The sequence below is a fragment of the Micropterus dolomieu genome, linkage group LG21 (genome assembly GCF_021292245.1).
Source record: "Micropterus dolomieu isolate WLL.071019.BEF.003 ecotype Adirondacks linkage group LG21, ASM2129224v1, whole genome shotgun sequence".
NCBI lineage: Eukaryota > Metazoa > Chordata > Actinopteri > Centrarchiformes > Centrarchidae > Micropterus > Micropterus dolomieu.
The window spans coordinates 13,988,790-14,000,718 of record NC_060170.1 but is presented as its reverse complement, the minus strand read 5'-3'; the positions used below and the strand labels follow the sequence as shown (position 1 = coordinate 14,000,718).

Here is an 11,929-nt window from a genome sequence, read left to right as displayed (position 1 = left end):
CACCTGATCTTCTCCCTACTCCGTCTACACCGGTGGAGAGAGCAGAAAAGAGTACCAAAAATGTTGGACCCTGTACCTTCCTGAAGGATGCTTATACTTTTAAAACAAGCCACACAAATCACAAATCCAGCTCCCACACAAGTTTGAGGATGACGTTTTTTATGTTTGGACTGAATTAAATTCAGGGTCAGATGCAGGGCGCAGGGTTAAGTGTTGTATGGTTTTAGTTGTTTGTAAAGACAAACTAACTTGACAGAGAGCTTTTGTTTGAGTGCTGGCAGTCTCCATGGGATACACACACACATAACATGGACATGGAGCCAAGATGTCTGCAGTCTCCGTAGGCTTTGCGTAAGGATTAAAAACACAGCGCCAGGGAGGAAGAATAGAAAGCGAGAGGGTTGTCTATCAAGAAGAGGGAGAGAGAGGGAGAGAGAGAAGAAGAAAGGGACAGTGAAAGTGAGAGAGTTAAAGGGAATGAGTTGGAAATAAAACAAGAAAAATGAGAGAGAAGGAGGCCCTAAGAGCATGACAATGTTGCTGTTAGTGTTTGTCCCTGGAGAGAGAAAAATGGAGAATTTTCTTCAGATAGCTACACTCAAATCCCATTTTCATTCAGTGAGATGTGTGTGTGTGTGTGTGTGTGTGTGTGTGTGTGTGTGCGAGACAGATATAGTTATTTATATGTTACATGTTTATGTTTTTAGCATGCAAAATCAATTTGTGTGTTGTTCTGTCCGACCTATGTTTCTCTGCCCTGTCACACACAGGGCCAACGTACTTATGTGTTACGCCCTACTTTATCCTAAATAAACCACATAAGCACACACATCATTGAATGTTTCTCTCCCTGAGTGCCTTTCACTGATTATCTCCTCAACTTTTCCTGAACCATATTATATGATACTTCATGCCAGACATTAACCCATAACATGAACTTCAGTGTTATTTTAGCCATGCTGATAGTTGATTTTATTTTCCCAGGTAAGATATCTGTATCTAAAATTTCTGTATCCACTCCCATATGGAATAAAATGGTGAATTGAATTGCGTTTGTGGAGCAGAGAGCAATCATAAGCATTGACCTTCAAAAACAATGTCCTGGTTAGTCTTGATAATCTATAGGCCTCACAGTTTTTACAGAGACAATTTATTTGGTACAAAGAAGTAGAGGTGGAAATCACAAATCACTATGGTGATTCAAATCATTTCGTTCAGTCCAAAGATTTGTAGTCACTAACTATGTAGTCACTTTTTTTCCTAAGCTAAGCAGACGCATCCCTATTCAGAGGCACTTCAATACCATCTAGTGATGCATGGATTGGCTCTGACATCATCCAAATCCGCATGTATGCATAAATCATCCATCCACCACCCACCCAAACAAATTACTTTTTCCGATTTACAGATCCACACCCACATGGACATTTTGCTCCACCTCTACTGGCCCCTGTAGGATATATTGCCTTTTAAATTATGTCGAACCTTGCATGCTTTCGACATGATTTCTTTATCGTGAGTTGTATTGATGTATGAATGTATGATTAGAGAGGCTGCTTTCATTCATTTTAAACATTTCCATGTACGCAGTAATGTCACAGACTATATCGTGGGGAATTTAAACAGCAAAACTATAAACTATAGTTATAAACTTAACAGATAGAGGGAATTCTCCAGATGAAACAAAAATAAACGTTCAGCTTAATGAAATTATTTTTATTTGATTTTAGACAGCTCTAATGAAGCTCAGAATTGATCAGGAGGACGGCTGCAACCTATCTGCTATTAATCAGACTGTTTTTATTACCTGGCCCGCCGGACCTGGACTATCCACAGTACCCGTGAATATAACTGCTATCTGTGCATCGCTGATATGTACATAAACATTTACTGTATACGTATGTGTGTATATGTATGCGTGTATCTATATATATATATATATATGTATGTATACACACATATCACCTTAAACTGCACATTAAACCTTTAACAGCAGTAACATAAAATTGCCAAACTGACTTTTTTTAAACTCACAAGGATAATAGTGTGATCACACACACAAACATACATACACACACACAGTTAAGTCCACGGGGTTCCTTTTACAGAAGAGCAGAGGAAATGACCACCCCACTGGTAATAGTCTGTGTTTATAGTAGTATGTGTTTAGCGCTCTTTTATGCCTTTCTCTCCTCCTTATTTTCTCTTTCCTTGATTGCAGAGCCCAGAAATGAGGCCAAAAGTGTCTTACAAAGTGCATACATGTACACATATATTCAAACAATTATTGGTATTGTATTTTGGTTGCTTTATAGTGTATTAAAACATAACTAACGGTTTTCTCCCTCTTCTATTTTCTATTTTTATTCCACTTCATCTTATTCTTTGTCTTTACATTTTCCACTCTTCCCTCTCTCTTCCTAGATTGCTTGCAGATTGACTATTCTGTTTTCTTTTCTATGGTCTTATTTTCTTTTTCAATTCCACTGAAGCATGTTTGGCTTGCAAAAGGTCAACGGCACCACACCATCTTTGGGGTTTTTGTCCTCTCACATCTTGGCTCTGAAGAATACTTAAGTCCAAAACAAACATTTCATTCTCTCCCTAGCATGCTTTTTGTTCTGTTGTTTTTTTGTTGTTGTTGTTGTTGTTTTGTAGTTTGAGCTGAGTTTGTGGGTAAGAGCTATAAAGATGTCTGAGTTTTAAAGCTGATAAACATCAACAGATCTTTGACAAGAGAGGTGAAGGAAGGAGGAACTGAGAGAGGACAATGTGGTTGAGCATGAACTGAAAGCGGAAGGGAGAAGGAGGAGGAGGAGGGAGGAGAAAGTATGGCAGGAGGGAAGAAATTGGGTAAAAAAGATAAAAGACAAAGAACGACTTGTAAGTTGGAGGTAAACAGCTCAAAGGAGTGGAAAACAGAGAAGGAAATAGAAAAATAGAAAAATGAATAAGAAGAGGTTTAAGGAGACAAAGCTACTTTCTAACACATGCACCATGATTATTTTTTTGTTGTTGGTCCAAACCACCGTGGAAAACATTTAACTTTGTTCTTTGTTCACACGGACACTACAGGCAAACCAACCTGTAAGTGAAGAATCCTTCTTAAAAAACAACCTGTCACTCTGCAAGCTAACACTATGGGGAGCATGGGTCATCAGAATGAATTTGATTCAAGTCCTTTTAACTTCAGCTGGGCTCCATCCGCACGTCTCCAAGGTGCGCCACAATTTACCTCCTCTGGAGTTCATACTGTCATCCAATTAAGTAAGATGACCCATGTGACAGTCCCCCAAAACACTATTTACTGTGTCCCTTAGGCTGCTTCTTCAATTCAGAATGCATGCGGTGACAGTGACACCTCTTCAAAGGATCCTCCTGTAATTCTCTGTGTTATGAGACATTTTATATATGTGGAGGAAAGCACTTGCTGTCAATTACAGGAAAAAGGACATCCAAGGCAGTTGGGATGAAGTGAGATTTGATTGCATAGAGACAGCATTTGTGTTCATTACATGTTGTTGGGTGAGGACTCATGTGCTCCAGCACTCCTGAGCAATGAACTGGGCTGCCTTATTAGGCCTTACAGATATGGATGAGGTTTATGTGTACAGCCTCGCCTAGCATCATTCTGTCACTCAACTGAAATGACCCTGGCCAGGCCAGATTCATATGCATATATATATATATAAAATAAAAATAAAAAATCCCCTTCTCACCCCTTGCGGGGTGGTGTCATCCTAAAGCTCGGGTCCTCTACCAGAGGTCTGTATCTTAGCTGTTCCTAGGACTGCACTCTTCTGGACAGAGGCCTATGATGTTTTTACCTGGAATCTGCTGTAGCCACTTTCCCAGTTTGGGGGTCACAGCCCCCAGTGCTCCGATTACCACTGTTGCTCTTACTTTCCACATCTTTTCTAGTTCCTCTTTCAGCCCTTTGCCCTTTCTCAGGCTTCTCGCGATCTTGAAGTCCCACAGGATCTTAGCTCGTTTATTCTCAACTACCTTAGGAGGTGTCTTCCATTTTGACCTTTCCATGTACGCACTTCCTGCCTGCATCTTACACCCTGCTGTTATGTGCTGTACTGTCTCAGGGTCATCCTTGCACAGTCTGCACCTGCCTGGTGTGGTAGAACCCAGCCTCTATTGATCTTGTACTGAGTGTCTGTTCTTGTGCCGCCATGATTAGTGCTTCTGTGCTGTCCTTTAGTCCAGCCTTTTCCAGCCACTGGTAGGATTGTTGACATCAGCCACTTCTTCAATTTGTCTGTGGTACATGCTGCGCAGCAGCTTGTCTCTCCATGAAGGTTCTTCATCTTCCTTGTCCTCACCCTCAGGTTTCTGCTGGCTGAGGTATTCACTAAGTCCTTCATCTTTGGGGGCCATCTTCTTGATGTACTCCTGGATCTTTGTCGTTTCATCCTAGACAGTGGTTTTGACACTCACTAGTCCTCGGCCTCCCTCGCTACGCTTGGTGTACAGTCTCAGGGTGTTGGATTTGGGGTGAAACCCTCCATGCATTGTGAGGAGCTTTCTTGTCTTGATGTCAGTGGCCTCCTCCTTTGGCTAATTTATTATACCAGCGGGGTATTTGATGACTGGCAGGGCGTATGTGTTGATGATCTACAGATTGGTCTGCCTGGTCTTGCAGTCTCAAGTGACAGCTCTATCAACCAGTAGCTGGTGCTTTTTGGGCGGTAGTTGGATGGGATTTGTTCCCTTCTGGGGATCATTCATGATCAGGACTGTCTGTCCTTGGGTTAACCATTCTGGATGGGTCCCATCCATCAGCAGTTGGTTCATTTGTGCTGCTAGGCGTTCATGGAGTATAGTTAGTTTCTTCAGCCAGTAGGTATGGATCATGTCAGGGCCTGGTGCTGTTTCTTGGATGTCTGCCGTTGTAATGGTTACTGGATCTTGTTCTGGGAGATTGCTTCGATCCACTAGCCACTGAGCATTGGTGTTGTGGGATGCCTCTTTCTCCCATATGTTCTTCCAGTACTGTTCAGTCTCAGCCCTGGGTGGATCTGATCTTGTGTTACTACCCTGCCACTGAGAGTACACTTTGGATGGTTCGGTGGAGAACATCCGGTTTATTCTCCGGGCTTCTGCTTCTTCTTTGTATCTCTTTAGGTGGGTAGCCAGAGCGGTAAGTCTTTGTTTGGCAGTCTCCAGAGCCTCAGGTATCAACAGCTTGTTGTATTTCTTAGGTAGCCCTTTCCTTGCACCTTTCTGTAGCTCTGACAGCTGACTAACCTCTCTTCGTGTTGCCTTGATCTTGGCCTCTAGCCTTCTCCTCCATGGGGGGTGCTCTTTGTGGCTTGTGGTGTTCATCTTATAGCCAAGCATCTCTAAGATCACTGTTGCTGTGGCGTACATCAGCTCATTGGTCTCGGTTATGGCTTTAGTAGGGATAGTATGTAGTGCTGCATTCACATCTTCTAGCAGACTTTCGGAGGGTACTTTGTCATTTAGCCTCGGAAATCTTGGTCGTTGTACTTGAGGGTCGTTGTACTTGGGGGTCCAGCTTGGTTGTGATCTTCAATCGTAGGTCAGTCGCCCTTATGTTGAGTGATTCTGTTCCGTAAGGGCTTGTTGTTATTGGGGCTTGGGACCCAATCTCTGAGTGTGGGGATGATGATGATAACATCTTCCCGCTGACCTGTCGTCCTGGCTCCCCTTTGCCTTAGCTCATATTTGTTGTACTTCGTCAATCACTAGTTGTAATAGCAGTTGCCGTTTGCGGATGTTAGACCACTGAGCTAGGAGTTGTTTCTTTGTCAGTGTTGATGATGGGTTTCGAAGCATCCATATATCCCATAGTCTCTGCATATAACGTCTCTCACCAGGATTGCTTGTATAGTAGCATTGCATCAGATCCATATTTTCTGCTCTAGTTCTTGAATGTCTTGTTCCAGTATCCCACTTGTTATCAGGTTGCCCTGGTTCCCTAGCACCTGACGCGGACCTTGTTGACCCGGGTGACATCCGAGCCGGTATTAAGCAGTATTAAGCAGTATTAAGGTTCTGGGAATCAAACCCACGATCATGCGAGCCGGTATGCAGTATTAAGGTTCTGGGAATTGAACCCACGATCACTTGTACCAAAGTCAGTGGCATAAACCACTGAGCTATCCAGGAGATCTTTCTCTCTCTCTTGCTCTCTCTCTCTTTCTCTCTATCTGTCTATCTATCTATCGCCTCACAGAAAGAAGGTCCTGCGTTCGATGCCTGGCTGGGGGAGGGCCTTCTGTTTGCATGTTCTCCCTGTGTTTGTGTCGGTTTCCCCCACTATTAAAAAGATGTATGTTTAGGATAATTTCTCCAGTCAGTGCCCTTGACCAAGGAACTGGTCTAGATCTAGCATGGGTCCCCAGGTGCTGCACAGTAGCTACCCGCAACCCCAGCATTACGATGATTTAAATGCAGAGAATGAATTTCACATGCATTGTACTGTAACAATAAAGTTGATTTGATTTTGATTTGATATATGCAAGCATGAATGCATACACACGTATACACACACATTCACTGGGTTCACACACACACACATACACTGAATCTATTGAATATGCTGTGTGGGATTACAGGGTTCATCCATGGTATAGGTCACATTTCATGCATGAGCTCATCTAAACACACTAAGATCCATGCAAACACACACACTGTACTTTTCTGAATGTTTTTGTAGGCCATGCTTTAAATAACCTTCCAATCCCATTGGCTTATTCCCCTTGCTCTAATACCCATTCCTCCCTCGCTCCCACTCCTGCTCCTCACCCTCCCTTCTGTCTCCCCCATCCTTCGTCTCCTCACCCTCTATGCCCCTGTTAACCCCCCCTGGGAGCCTGCGTTGCAGGATGTGTGGCTAATTAAGGCGACCTATGTGGACTCTGCGTGTTCAAGTCCCTCTCCTTAGAGATGCACAATGTCGTAGAGCAAGCGGCAGTGCCGATGCTCACACTAACTCCCTGTCCCTTGTGTCGGTGAGTGTATATGTTTGTGTGTGTGTCTGCAAAGAGATGTCAAATCTTGAATATATCTTGGTCCCCTCTTTTTTTTCTCTTTGTTTCTCTCTGTTTGATCTCTTATTCACATTCCTTCCGTCCCTACGTCCCGCATGTCCTCCCTCTCTTTCACACCAAACAACTTGTCCTCTTTTCGCTCTCTAACCCAACCCTTCTCTCTTTCCTCCCGTCCTTCCTTTCCCTTTTCCTATCGGTTCCATTTTTTTCATTCTGCCCTCCAGTTTTTGCCTTCCTATGTTCCTTAGGCGACAGGAACCCCAGGGTCCCATCGCTGCTGTTTAATTAATTCTTTTCATCGTGTAAATCAAAAACTGAGCTTTTGTGTCCTTGACTTGAGAGCTCTCAAGCATGCACAAGCGAACGAACGACGCAAACAAATTGAGGGGACTGAGCGCCTCCATCTCCCAGGAGGAGGCTAAAAGGATCTGCAGAAAGAAGTAAAGGAAAAGGAAAAGGGATAAAAAGTTGCTTTACTTTATTAGAATTTGGGATGGAAGATTGTCTTTTAGTGGGCATGGAGGGGACAGAGGTGTTTAAGTTTTGGAAGAAGCAAGGTACTGGCACTTAGGGGGCTAGTGAATCCTGCTGTTTTGAACAACCCACAGGTTTTAGGGAACAAGGCAAGTTTTTGGTAACATTAAACGGCATATCAAAGATTACAACCCAATCGCCAGACAAGAAAGTCAATACTGGATGATTCTTCAAAACCCTGGATTACATTAATTCCAGTGCCAATGTTTTACAAATTCTCACTTTGTGAGACTGAAGAAAAATGACAGCATCAGTCATTTCAGCCAATGCTGAAGTACAGTAATAATCTCAATGGAGGGAATAACAATAAGATGATGGGGACTCCAGTGATCCCCCAAAACCCCATTTTTAACCTTGTCTGACTAATAAATACTTGATGATGATGATGATGTAAATAAAGACAGAATATGGGAAAGGAGTTAAAAAGATTTTGAAAGAAGTAATGTGCAGAAAACTGAGGCTAAGAGGAGATCTGTAACATGCACTTTAAACCACAATTTTATTAAACCATGCTTAGAGAGGAGGAGACCAGTGGAAGGAGGGAAAGATCGACATCTTTGCTTTGACCGAATGGTTTTCACATTAACGGCCAGCTCAGTGAAGAGAAGGAGGAAAGTGGGAAGGAGGGGGATGAAGAAACGGAATGTGAAGAAACCGATTTTACGTCCCTTTCTTTCATGGCTCTGGTGAATGCCTATATTTTTAGCAGTGAGCAGGATGTGAGAGGATGGAGACTGAAGGAGTAAAGGATTTTTAAAAAAGGAGACGTGCAGCTGTATGCTTTGCCTGGTTTCTGTGCTTAGACAGCAAGGGAAGTCGAGGATTGGAAAGATAGGGGGGGCAGGGATTGGAGGAAAGTGGGGAGTTGAGAGACGAGACAATGTTTTTTTCTTTGAGGCTCCTGTGGACACTTCATCTTCTGAACATCTAGCCAACAGTGGGGAAATGATGGAGAAAGCATAGGAGACAAAGAGCAAATGTCAAAGGTTAGGATGCGTTGTGGTTTGCTTTAAGGTTGGTAAATTCCTTTGAGAGCTGGGAAGGGAGAGGGAAAGAGATCTGCTTCAAAGTTACATTTTAAAATCCATTTATTTATTTATTAATTTTATTTAATTTTTCAATGAGAAGACTTGTCAATCAAACACATCACAGAGTTGGCATCATATTCTCTGGGTTATTCTGTTGACAAAGCTTTGACGTTTGTGGTCGCATTCTCGTTCATTCAAGGCACTAATGACCCTAAAGTCCTTTTTTGTATTTATTCCAAATAAACTTCTGTTATTACTGCCAAAAACACCTCACTTTTTGTGTGCCAGTTCGTTTCACCCTGCTAAAAGTTATCCAAGGAGCCATTTACACCTTGGCTTTGTTACTTCCAGCAGGGTGACCAATATTTACACTCATTGCACCATCTAAAAATACCAAAAGGGACAGCTGAGTCCAGTCTTCACAATGCACTTTCATTTTAATATATTCTGCTGCAGTCATGGCTAATGGGCAGTGTGCATCGCTAGGGAACTAATTTTGTCAGAGTCATACAAAGTTTTGATTTCAGCAAGTAAATGTTCCATAGGTGAGATAAATTACATTAATATGAAAATTGACAAAATTAAAAACTCATACAGTGAAGCATTCATGCATCCAATGCTCATGTCACTTGTCTTTTTACATGCTTTACTGAGATTTATCATATCAATTGTATTTTGATTAAATGCTAGTTCCATATAATGTATATGATACTTAGTAGCTGTATGGGTGGAGCTAGCACATTGTTGAATGAAGCAAGAGCTTGTCAGTGAAGTTGGACAGCAGAGATAACAGCAGAGATTTTTTACCTCTACCCTCTTTCAGTGTTCCTCCTGCTGGAAAGTGTACTAGTCCACAGATCAGGCACAGCATGGCAGTTTTACTACACTGTAATCCCAAACAGTTGTACAAGCTCATAACTAATGAGGTCATTACAGTCAAATGTCCTTATGCAGTTGACCAAACTATAAAGTATTGAGCTCTGTTGAGATTTATGCCACTTTAATTGAATAGGGCTCAAAATTTGATAGCTAATTTCTGTGGAACACTCAAAAAGTTTAGGAACCATACAGTTGTGTCATGACGTTATTGACGTCATGACGTTTGGTGGGTGGGTCTTATCTCTCCCTCAGGAAAGCTGAATCAGCCATCTTGAATTTGACTTCATGCAGTGAAGTTTTCATGGAGGTTTTGGAAAGCCCCACAGTTTAATTTGTTTTTATTTGTTTGCAATGCGCACTTTTATCCCCTCGCTTCAAACCACCACCTCAGTTTTTTTCATCATCATTATTGGCCGGCCTTTTTTTCAGCGCCGTCTTATTATCAGCCCTGATTTGGTAAGTAACTCTAACGTTTTTTTATTGTTGTTTATTTAATTGAATTTCGATAAATAGTCTTACATTTGGAACTGGGAATACATGTGTACAATGTGCACAGTGAATATTTGTTGTAAATAGTTTACAAATCCAAGTAATTGTAACTTTAGAAGTTGTTGAATCTGACTTACAACGGTGTAAAGTTATCAGCGGGTTTCCTGGAAGAACTACATTTCCCATAATGCATGTTTTCCCGGGAGATGACGTGGAGGAACGACCATGAGTTTGAACTGTCTCGTGGAGTCCGAACCGTTCTTTATGTCTATGGTCCGAAAGCATAACGTTAACTTATCCCTGCTTCCCGGTTTCTGCCGGTTGTTGTTTTCGCTGTTCGCTGGTAATGCATGTGAGTAACGTTATACTTATTTCAATAAGTGTCCGCGTTACATAGTCAGTATACATGCACAACATAATGTGAGTGTGTTATCATGATGCTAACAAGGTCTATGTGTGTATTTTTTTGTAGGCTCAAGTGTGTGGTTGTGAGATCATCATCTAGAAATCCTTTTTAAAAGTTCAGGTAGGATGTATTATGAAATAGTGTTATTAACAATTGGTTTTATTTTATGTGTCATTTCTTTAAATCACATCATTACATCTTTTAACCTTTTCATTTTACTATAATTACTGTAGCCTACAATTAATGTTTTTCATAGATTTGGAAACTTTTTATCTGTAAATTCACTATTTAAAATTTCATTTATCATTATGTATTATTTTAAAAATGTTTTTCTGAACATTAACTAATCATCTTTGTGTGCATGTTGTGTATAGATATTGGACTTCAAAGAGTGCTACAGAGAGTCAGCGTTTCACCATCAGACAGTTGCCAATAGGTGAGTTTTTTAAATTGTTTACTTTGTTAACTTTACATGATTCAGAAACAGATTATATATAGATTATATTCAGACAACTATAAGAAACCATAGTGTGAATTGCCTGGACTGTGCCCTGAGGTTAAGTGATTATTCCATGAACAACATTGTCATCTCATCAGAGATTGACAAGATGTATTCTATCAGAAAGAGGTACCTTTAAAAGATATTTTCAGATTCAATTTGAAGATGTCCAAATAAATATTGTTTTCGTGAAATTTTATTAATTTTTTTCCTTTGTGTGTTATTAAAGTATTTACAATAGAAAGTAATTCATTTGAAAAATATTTTACTAATGAAATGGTGAACCAAAAATACTGAATCTACCATCTATAGCGATGACCACCTTCAGAATATGGAGCCATTTAACACTTTTTTCTTTTCTTTTTATAAGTGTTTGCGCTGCATTTGTGTAACTCTATTTTTTGTCCATCTAGGAACAACGTCATGTAAATATGAGACGGGACCTCGTCCTTCGTGCACTTCCTGCGTACCTGCGTGAAGATGCCTCCAAGTTCTTCAGGACCTTTAATGTAAGTGTACTGGCCTCACTATCAATCCCTTTGCCTAGCTATTCAGTCAGCTTAAACATATGACATCACTCCAAAAACTATAGGAGAACCAGGCAGGTATTTCAGAAAGCAGGTTATGTGAAAACTCACAGTGAACCCTGAGATGAGGGAAACTCTTGTGTTATCCAAAAGAGAATTTTGATTCATTTAGATGAGCTCTTACTTCGGCCGCACAGTGAATATCAGACTACACGTCATTGCTGACGTGCTATCAGATCACAACAATCGTCTTTGTTTTAGCTTTTTTTTTTATCACTTTGCAGGTTTAATCAATCACCTTCCAGCAGCCAGAAAAAGATAAATAACTAATAATACTATAATATTTAGAGTTGAATTACCTAACTCAGATCAGCTGTTCTGGAACTGAAAACTCAGGGTAAGTCAACTCAGAGTTCAGGGTTAGGCTTAGAGTTTGTTGAACCTCCTTTCTGGAATAGCCCCCAGGACCTGTTTACGAAGTTTACTTGAGTTGTTATTCTCAAGTTATTATAAATGAAAATGTAAGTATAAAGCATTCCACA

At 41.0% G+C, this 11,929-nt stretch overlaps 1 long non-coding RNA gene across 1 annotated transcript; it reads left to right on the top strand.

The window, feature by feature from the left end:
• Positions 1–9,806: 9,806 nt before the first annotated feature.
• Positions 9,807–11,362, top strand: LOC123960568. The gene is made up of 4 exons (XR_006822545.1): positions 9,807–9,922; positions 10,428–10,481; positions 10,736–10,797; positions 11,274–11,362. It is a non-coding gene; the product is annotated as an uncharacterized LOC123960568 (long non-coding RNA).
• Positions 11,363–11,929: the final 567 nt, after the last annotated feature.